At 45.8% G+C, this 8,789-nt stretch overlaps 1 long non-coding RNA gene across 1 annotated transcript; it reads left to right on the top strand.

The window, feature by feature from the left end:
* The first annotated feature begins 1,226 nt into the window (after window positions 1-1,226).
* On the top strand, window positions 1,227-5,646 carry LOC143269081 (uncharacterized). The gene is made up of 2 exons (XR_013045424.1): window positions 1,227-2,153; window positions 4,270-5,646. It is a non-coding gene; the product is annotated as an uncharacterized LOC143269081 (long non-coding RNA).
* The last annotated feature ends 3,143 nt before the right edge of the window (window positions 5,647-8,789 follow it).

Raw genomic sequence — 8,789 nt, 5'->3', positions numbered from 1 at the left:
TATCTGCCCAGCATGTCCTCTATACCTCAGGTAGTTCTTACCATCTATCCAGTGAGGATTAAGCCACCCATCCTGGCAGGCTTACCTTTCACCTTTGCACCTCATAATGTCCAGCCCCAGTTGTCTCTCTCCCCTCATCTTTCTTGATCCTCACTGAAGTATTTCTCCAGCCACCAGGCCCACGTCTCTTCCAGCTTCATAAGTTCAAATCTCCAAGATCTGTATCAGGCCTCACAAACACCTCATTGTCTACACTATCAAATCCCTTCTTCTTTAGCCATTTCTTTTCTTTTTTCTTTCTTTCTTTCTGTTTGTTTGTTTGTTCTTCGAGACAGGGTTTTCCTGTGTAGTTTTGGTGCCTGTCCTGGATCTCACTCTGTAGACCAGGCTGGCTTCGAACTCATAGAGATCTGCCTGGCTTTGCCTTCCGGGTGCTGGGATTAAAAGCGTGCGCTATCACTGCCCGGCTTCCTTGGCCATTTCTTAAGAGTCTAGGTAGTCAACACCACAGTTGACGCCGTGGGAATGGTGCCTGTGGGTTCTATCAAGTGAGCACAAGACTGGGCCCATACGAGAGTCCTGTGTGTCATATGAGTACCCAAATCCCAGCATCCAGGACCCACACTGGCTTTGCCTCTCACTGACACAGCACTGGGGAATGTCTAGGAAGCATTCCCAAGAAGCGAGACCAACCTAGACCACATTGAATTTTACAGGCTCTTCACGCATTAAGAATATCGGAAACACCCATAAAGGAAAGTTGTAAATTTAAGGCATATAAAAGAATTTTGCTTTATAACCCTAGGGAAGCACCAATTTGTTTGTTTCCAGACATGCAGTTACTAAGGATCATCTCTGAGGGGCGTGTCCTTTGTTCTGCCTGCTTGTGTGGTCACTTGAAGCCAGGAGACAGGTAGGTGAGTGTGAGGTCCATAGGCAGCATGTGGACATGTGTGCCAAGGAAGGGACCTTCGTGTTCATTTCATTTGAGTGACAGCAAGAGAAGGGACCAAATATAAGATCCTACAAACAAAAGCAGGCCAAACCTTTGAGTAGGGAAGGGTACACATGAGGAGGAGCTGTCTGGGGACACTGGGCTGTTGGTAGAACAGTTGCTTTGCGTAATGAATTCCTGACCTAATGAGTGTGTGGAAATTGGCACTTGTGAGTAGGCCTGCTTTGGGTTTGGTCTTCACATGCCGCCGCCGCCGCCACTACCACCACCACCACCACCACCACCACCACCACCACCACCAACAACAACAACAACAACAACAAAGCGTGCTTAAAAGGGATCAGTGTAACCTCCACTTAATTTGCCTTTTTCTTAAGTTCCTGTTCACAAAGGGCAAGATATTCTAGCAATGGAGTCAAAGCTATTGGAGCACTTTCTGGCCATACTTCACCCTGGGAAAAGGCTGCTGGCATCTATTGGAGATCTTGAGGGAGGGGAAACCTTGCCAGCCCGCCCCTGCAAATGCAGAAGAGAGTTTCAACCCCACGGAGAGGCTTTAGTCATTGGATTCCATTTTGCCTTGGAATTTCTCATGCCCTGGGATTCTTTGATGGAGGTGTCTGGGACAGGGTGCTGTTGAAATCCAGCTAAACAGTAACTGGTGATTTCATAGTGCTGATTAACCTGCCCTTGAGTTCTGTGGCCTTGAAGGAATGTCACTTGTCTTTGATGCCACTGAGACGTTCAAGAGCAGTTTAGCACAGAGATGAGTACACACTGTCCAATAGAGAGGTGTGTTATTTCCAGCTGTCTGCAAGATGGGGTGGTCACATGCTGGACAGACAGCCCTAACGCTAACCTAGTACATCTCTGTGACGCAGACTGACTCCTCTCCTAGGAGCCTGGGCTCTCAACCTGCTTGTTCTTTGTAAGCACTGTGCAAAAATCTAAGTACACATTCCTGATCCATTCATCTGTTTCCTGTTTTAAAAAAGGTTGTATTACATGTACATGTTTAATTATTTATGTGTGATCCCTCTTTTCAATGTTTTTTAGTTTTTACTACTGTTTTGGGATGGAGTCTTGCTCTGTGGCCCAGGCTTGCCTCAAGACTCAGAAGCTCAAAATATACTCATTCATTCATTCACCCAACAACTGTCTGAGCATCTGCTATGCCAAATACTGCTCTTGCCACTGGGTAAGTCTCTTTCTTGTACTGGTTTCGGTGAGGAATAGAGAAGTACAGACAGACAGACAGGACAGCAGTCCAGCCTGTCTTCACATACAGATGTACATACACTCTGGAAATCTATGTGAGATGGATGTATATCTGCTCAGTTGAAATCGCCATTCAAGAATCACTTTCTCTTTCTTTCAAATTTTATTTAATTTTATTTTTTGAGACAGGGCCTCCGAGTAGCCTGACCTAGGAGTAGCAGGGTTGACCTAGAGCTCCCTGTGTAGTTGAGAATAGTCTTGACCTCTGCATCCCCCTGCCTCTCTCTGACTCTGGAGTGCTAGGGGAACCCAAACCATTTACAGTTAAGGGATACATAAACAAGACTGCTGGACAGACAGTGCTTGTAGCATGAGAGACATTTTGGAAAGGGCGATCTGGAAGGGTCTTTTTGAAGTAGTGACAATAAACACGTGCTGAGTGGATGCAGTCATGAGTTCATGAATACCAGGAGTCATTGGAGAAGCAGGGATATAAGACAGGATCACCATGTCTGCTTTTTAGAAGTTCCCAGTCTCAGAGGATGGACTCAAGACCATGAGATGGAATGGAAATTATTAGAGTACAGGTAAAATGGTTGGTATCCCTAGGAAAAAGGCAGAGAGGGACCCTGAGAGAGGAGATTTGGACCTGAAGTTGATTTTAGAGATGAAAGCAGGCCAGGCAATCCAGGCAGGAGGAATGGAGACCTGGCTCTGAAGGAGGCGAAAACTCAGGGCAGGTACAGGGAGAAGGGAGCAGTGTAATTTAGCTGCTTTGTAGGGAACTCCTCATGCTGCTTAATGGCATCACACAGAGGATCTCTGAGTACAGAAACGCAGATGTAAGCAAATGGTGTCTGAGAACAGTTATGGCAGGCTGAAAGGACCCTGAGGAGCTGCCATGATCGCCCATGCCAGAAAGGAGAGGACTTGTTATGGGATGCCTTTCTGTATGCATCCATTGGTTAATAAAGAAGCTGCTCTGGCCTATGGCAAGTCAGGTTATAGTCAGGCAGGAAATCCAAGAGAGAGACAGGAAAAAGAAAGGCAGAAGTGAGAGATGCCAGCCTGCTGCCCAAGGAGCAACATGCCAGCAGACCAGTAACACCATGGCCATATGACAATACATAGATGAATAGAAATGGATTAATTTAAGATAAAAGAGTGAGCTAGCAAGAATTCTTAGCCATAGGCCATACAGTTTGTAATTAATATTAAGCCTCTGAGTGATTATTTTATAAGCAGTTGCAGCACTGCAGGTGAGAGAATTTGTCCCGACTGAGGGCCCGGGCAGGACCAGAGAAACTTGGGGCAACAAGGACTCACTCACTTTCTAGGATGAAAATGGAGCAGGCCAGCTGGGTATATAGCAAACGTGTTTATAATCTAAACACTTGGGAGAGCCGATGCCGGAATATTATGAATCTGAGGCCAGACTGAGCCACAGAGTGAGACCCCCTCTCAAAAGCCGCAAGACAGTGCTGGGGAGATGGTTCAGTGGGTGAAGGGGTTGGCATGTAAGCTGGGCATGGTAGCTCACATCTGTAATCCCAGTACTCATGTGCTGTGATGGGAGACAGAGGCAAGAAACTCCCCAGAGGCTTGTGGGCCAGCCAAACCCGCGTACTCAGCCGTGAACAAGAGACCCTGTCGCAAACAAGGTGGGAGAGGAGGATTGATAACCGAGATTGCCCTCTGACTTCCACGTGCACACCCATTTACACCATGCCTGCACAGGAGTGGGAGGGTCCAAAAGGAAGGAATGAGGGAAGCAGGAGCAAGGGGAAAGAAATGGAGCCCGCCGCCAGAGTCAACAAGCCGGGGTGAAATCTCCACCACCAGCTGGAAAGGCCTCCTTAACTCTGTGTGCAGTGTAGTCCTGTCTTGCTTGCTTGTTCCTTTGATACAGGGTCTCACTGTGTAGTTGTTGACCACGTTGACCTCGTTGACCACGAATGTGAGGTCCTACTGCTTCTACCTTCTGAGTGTTGGGATCCCAGGCGTTTGCCACGGTGTTGGGCTTTGGCTTCAGTATTTTTTCCTGAAGTCATTTGTGTGTATGAGTGGGGGCCCATGTAACTATTATCTGTCCACAGTGCACCACTGATAGGAGTGTGGAGTCATGCAGATACTATGGGAGACTCTGGCTGGCTGTTCCTCACTAAATTACAAGAGGACTTACCCTAAGGTGAGGCAACTCTACTGTGAAAGTGACCAGAAGAACCAAACAAGGATCTTGAAGGACCACGTGTTCGTGACAGCATTGTTATCAATAGCCAGGGAGCAGCCATAGACGTGTGCATGACAGAAGAGTGGGTCAAATGTGGTCTATGCATGTAATGGCATCTCATACAGGCTTGAAAAGGAAGGAATTCTGAAGCATTGTCTAATGTACATTCCCCTGTGGACATTATAGTGAGTGAAATGCACCAGATGCGTGACAGAGACTGTCCATGCTTGTCTGAGCCGGCTAGGATTCCTAGAGAGGGAAGCACAGTGGTTGACTTGAAGGGTTCACTGGGTACAGAGACTCAGAGTTGCAAGATGACAGAGTTAGGGGCAGTGTTGACATAACAGTCCAAATGCTTTGAACACAGAGATGTATGCTTAAAAATGGTCGCATACGTTTCATTACAATTTAAGTGAGGCTGAGACTCTGCCATGGCCTCCTGATGGTCTGTTTCACTGTTTTGCAAAGATAAATTTCACTGCAGGCTAGTTATCCATTCTCTGCTGTGCCTGAGACCAGAGTGTTTCTGTTATTTTTAGGTATTTGAATAAATATATGTACATACATAAATGCATACATGGTATTCTAGGATAGGACTCAAGTTCAAACACAAAATTCATTTGTCTCCTGTGTGCCTCATTCACACAGCCTGACGGTGATTCTATACATTACTTAGTGTGCTTTTTTTGGTTTGAGACCCATCAGTTGAGGTGAAGTGTGAGATTCTCCCTCTGTACGATCCTGTCAGCACTCAAAACCTGTGGAGCATTTCAGATTTCAGATCTGAGGGTGAGAGGTGCTCCACCTGCGTTTGACGGAAGTTGACATGGAAATCGTGGCACTTACAAAGAAAAGGAATAAACTCCAAGGGCTGAAACTTTTTCTAAGAAGAAGAATTAATTTGATTCTTTGTAGTGGACTCATAATAATTTTGAAAATTCTTTTGGGCAAATCCAACTGTGATGTTATTCTGTCCTCAACATGACCAGAGGATAGGGGAAAGCCAAGAGCATAGACTCCTGGGAAGGTATATTTCAGAAGTCTACTGGAGAGGAGTTACAAAAGCCTGGACGGGGCCTCTGCCGGTTTGTCAGGAGAATTTCCACTCCATTTCAAAGGGAGAGACATCGTAATGAGTGTCCAGGCCATTTTAATAAATACAAAATTCCCCAAATGGCCTATTGTTCCAGACTCTATGGCTCTAATAAATCCTGTAAAAATAAAGATTGAACTATACAGAGTACTTAGGGGTTTTTGTTTGTTTTGGTTTTTCCTTATTATTGTCACTTGGCTTTGCTGCTAAAAGTCACTAGGCACCTGGCCTCACCACTCCTCCCCGAATCACAGCTCTGCACCACCCACAGGAAAGAGGGTGACCCACGCTGTCCTTGGCTGACCCACGGCAGGGAGCAGGCAGAACTCAGCTGCCACACAGGGGCGTGCTCGGCTCTAGGACCGTGGTGCCTGCTTCTCAGATTCCTTATCCCTTTGCCATCTTGCACTTTTATTTAATTTCAAGATTTGGGGGGAAATTGCAAGAATAGTAGAAAGAAGCACTGTGCGTGTGTCTTTTAGGAATGAAACATGGGCATACTGTCTTATCAAAGGGCATCAAATATCATTTGTTTCCCTAATACTGTCTTCTATAGATTTCTTAGTCCAGGTCAAGGACCACTGCATTTAGACAGCATGTAGAGCTCAGTTTTAACCACTGACTAAGCAAGCAGCCCACCCCATGATTTCCCATTTTTCAATGAAAGTAGTTGGCAATTATGAAGATCTCTTCTTGATTATGTGTTGGATGTGGACGATTCGGTGTCCTTTCTGTGGGTAGCACATCCAGGGACTGACAGTTGAGGCACCTTGATATGACCTGCACATATGAGGAAGCCATTTCAAAAGAACAGCTTTTAAAAAGTGTAGGGCTGGGAGATAGCTCAGTTAGTACAATGCTTGTCACACAAGCGTGAAGACCTGTGTTCAGATCCCTGGCAAGGCAGTGTGCACTGTAATCCAGTATGAGGGATGTAGAAATCGGAGGATCCCCGGGGCTTCCTGGCCAGCCAGTTCAGCCAAATCAGCAAGCTCCGGAGTCAGTGAGAGACCTCTCTCAAAAAATAAGATGGAGAGCTTTGGAGGAAAACACCCAGCGTCAGCCTCCAGCTTCCGTGCCCATGCCTGCGAGGCAACAAAAGCAACTGTAGTGAAGCAAACATCTGTTGACCTCTCTAAGCTGTGGCGGAGAGTTTTCCTGTGCTCTGCCTGGACCGCAGTCAGGACAAATCTCTCTCACCCGCTGGTCCTGCAGCTGCTCAGACCCAAATAAACACACACAGGCTAATATTATTTTTTAACTATGGCCATGGCAGGCTGCTTGTTATCTAGTTCTTATATCTTAAATTAGCCCATTTCTATAAATCTATACATTGCCACGTGGCCGTGGCTTTCTGGTCTGCTGGCACATTGTTCCTTTGGTGGCGGCTGACATCTCCTGACTCAGCCTTCTTCTTTCCAGAATTCTCCTTGTCTGTTTACCCTGCCTATACTTCCTGCCTGGCTACTAGCCAATCAGCATTTTATTTATCAACCAATCAGAGCAACGCACATTCACGGCATACAGACTGACATCCCACAGCACTAAGCCCATGCCATTCAAGAGCTAGAATTCTGTCAGCTACTCTGGAAGCCCTCCTGTCCTAGTAACAAGGCCTTTCTTCCCAAAGTAGCCATTACTCTGGCTTTCATGGTATTCATATCTACACTCGATTTCTGAGTCTATAGTACCCCATAGCTTCCTTTAAGCTGCCCGTTCCCTGGCCATCTGCTGCCTACAGCACCATTTTATTTTTTTTTCCAAGACAGGGTTTCTCTGTGTAGCTCTGGCTGTCTTAGAACTCGCTCTGTAGACCAAGCTGACCTTGAACTCACAGAGATCCACCTATCTCTGCCTCTGGAGTGCTGGGATTAAAGGCATGCACCACCACCGCCGGCGCCCATTCCATTCCCCCCCCTCCTTTTTTAAACCATACATCTGTTGAAGGAAAACGTTTGGCCTAATCTGCAGAGTTTCCACCAAGTCATGGTTTTTGTTAATCACTTGTAGATGACACATGGTTATATTCCTCTGCTCTGTGGTCTAGGGGCTTTGATCAGACAGGCGACATCCCTTTGATTGGGTTACAATAGGTACTCTGATTCTGTGATAAAGAGCCTATAATACTGTAAGCATTCCATGAATTTGCTGGGGCTTACATATTGCAAAATGATAATCTGATGTTATCATTTATTGGTCAGAATGATCACAAGGTCTCACTCTTGTCTCCTATTTGTATATCCTTAAGTTTGGAGTATATAGGAAATAATCCATATTCCTTCCCTACATGTACTAATTTTCATGACAGTGCATTTATTTCTCCTTCTCTGAAAGTGACCAGTTAGACCCTGTGCACACTCACACACACTGGCTCTATACTTACACACACATATGTCTATATGTACATAATCATGAACCCATGTATTTAAACATATTTGATGAGTTTTCTTTTGTTTTGGGTGTGAGCCTAGCCTTTAAAAGCTGAGCCAACTCTCTAGTCCAAGCTTTAATCCATTTTGATTATTTTTAAATTTTATTACTGTTATTATTGTTATTATCACTGTTGTGTGTATATGATGTGTGTGTGTGTGTGTATGCATGCCAAGACACACACGTGAAGGTCAGAGTGAGTTTGATTCTCCCCTCTTTGTGTGGGCTCCCAGGTCTGAACTGGGATTGCAGGCTTACACCACAGGTGCCCTGACCCACTGACCCACCTTACCTGCCCTTAGTTTGTTTTTTGAGACATAGTCTCACTTGGTAGTCCAGGCTAGCCTGGAACTCACTATGTAAAGATCAGGGTAGCCCCACGCTCATGGGCATCTACCTACCTTTTAGCCTCCTAAGTGCCGATACTACAAACATGAGCTACCACACCATCTTAGTTACTATTCATATGGAAGCACGTGGTCTGCAGAATCAAAATAAGCTGAAAGACACGAGGCCCCTCAGTGAAAGACTATCTCCCAGACTTCCTTGCAGCTCGATGTGATCAGGTGATTAAATCCTGGCCACTGCCAGGCAATATGAAGTGCTGTATGAAACCTCTGTTGTACTCTTAAAGGAAAACCTGGCTTCCCTACTCTCTCTCTTTTTAAGTTTTTATTTTATTTATGTGTACATGTGTATGTGTGTGCCGTGTGTGTGCAGGAGCTCACCTACGTGCTTGTTAGAGTGACAAGATTCTAATCCATCTTTTCATCTAGCAAGCACCTAGGTATAGGTACTGCTGTTGGTTCTTGGCTCACACTTCAGCCCCGTACTCCGAGGGTACAGATGGCTGCTTAGAGAAT

This window comes from Peromyscus maniculatus, chromosome 1, assembly GCF_049852395.1.
Source record: "Peromyscus maniculatus bairdii isolate BWxNUB_F1_BW_parent chromosome 1, HU_Pman_BW_mat_3.1, whole genome shotgun sequence".
Classification (NCBI taxonomy): Eukaryota; Metazoa; Chordata; class Mammalia; order Rodentia; family Cricetidae; genus Peromyscus; species Peromyscus maniculatus.
Note: the sequence above shows the minus strand (reverse complement) of the source record. Positions and strands in the feature narration are given on the sequence as shown.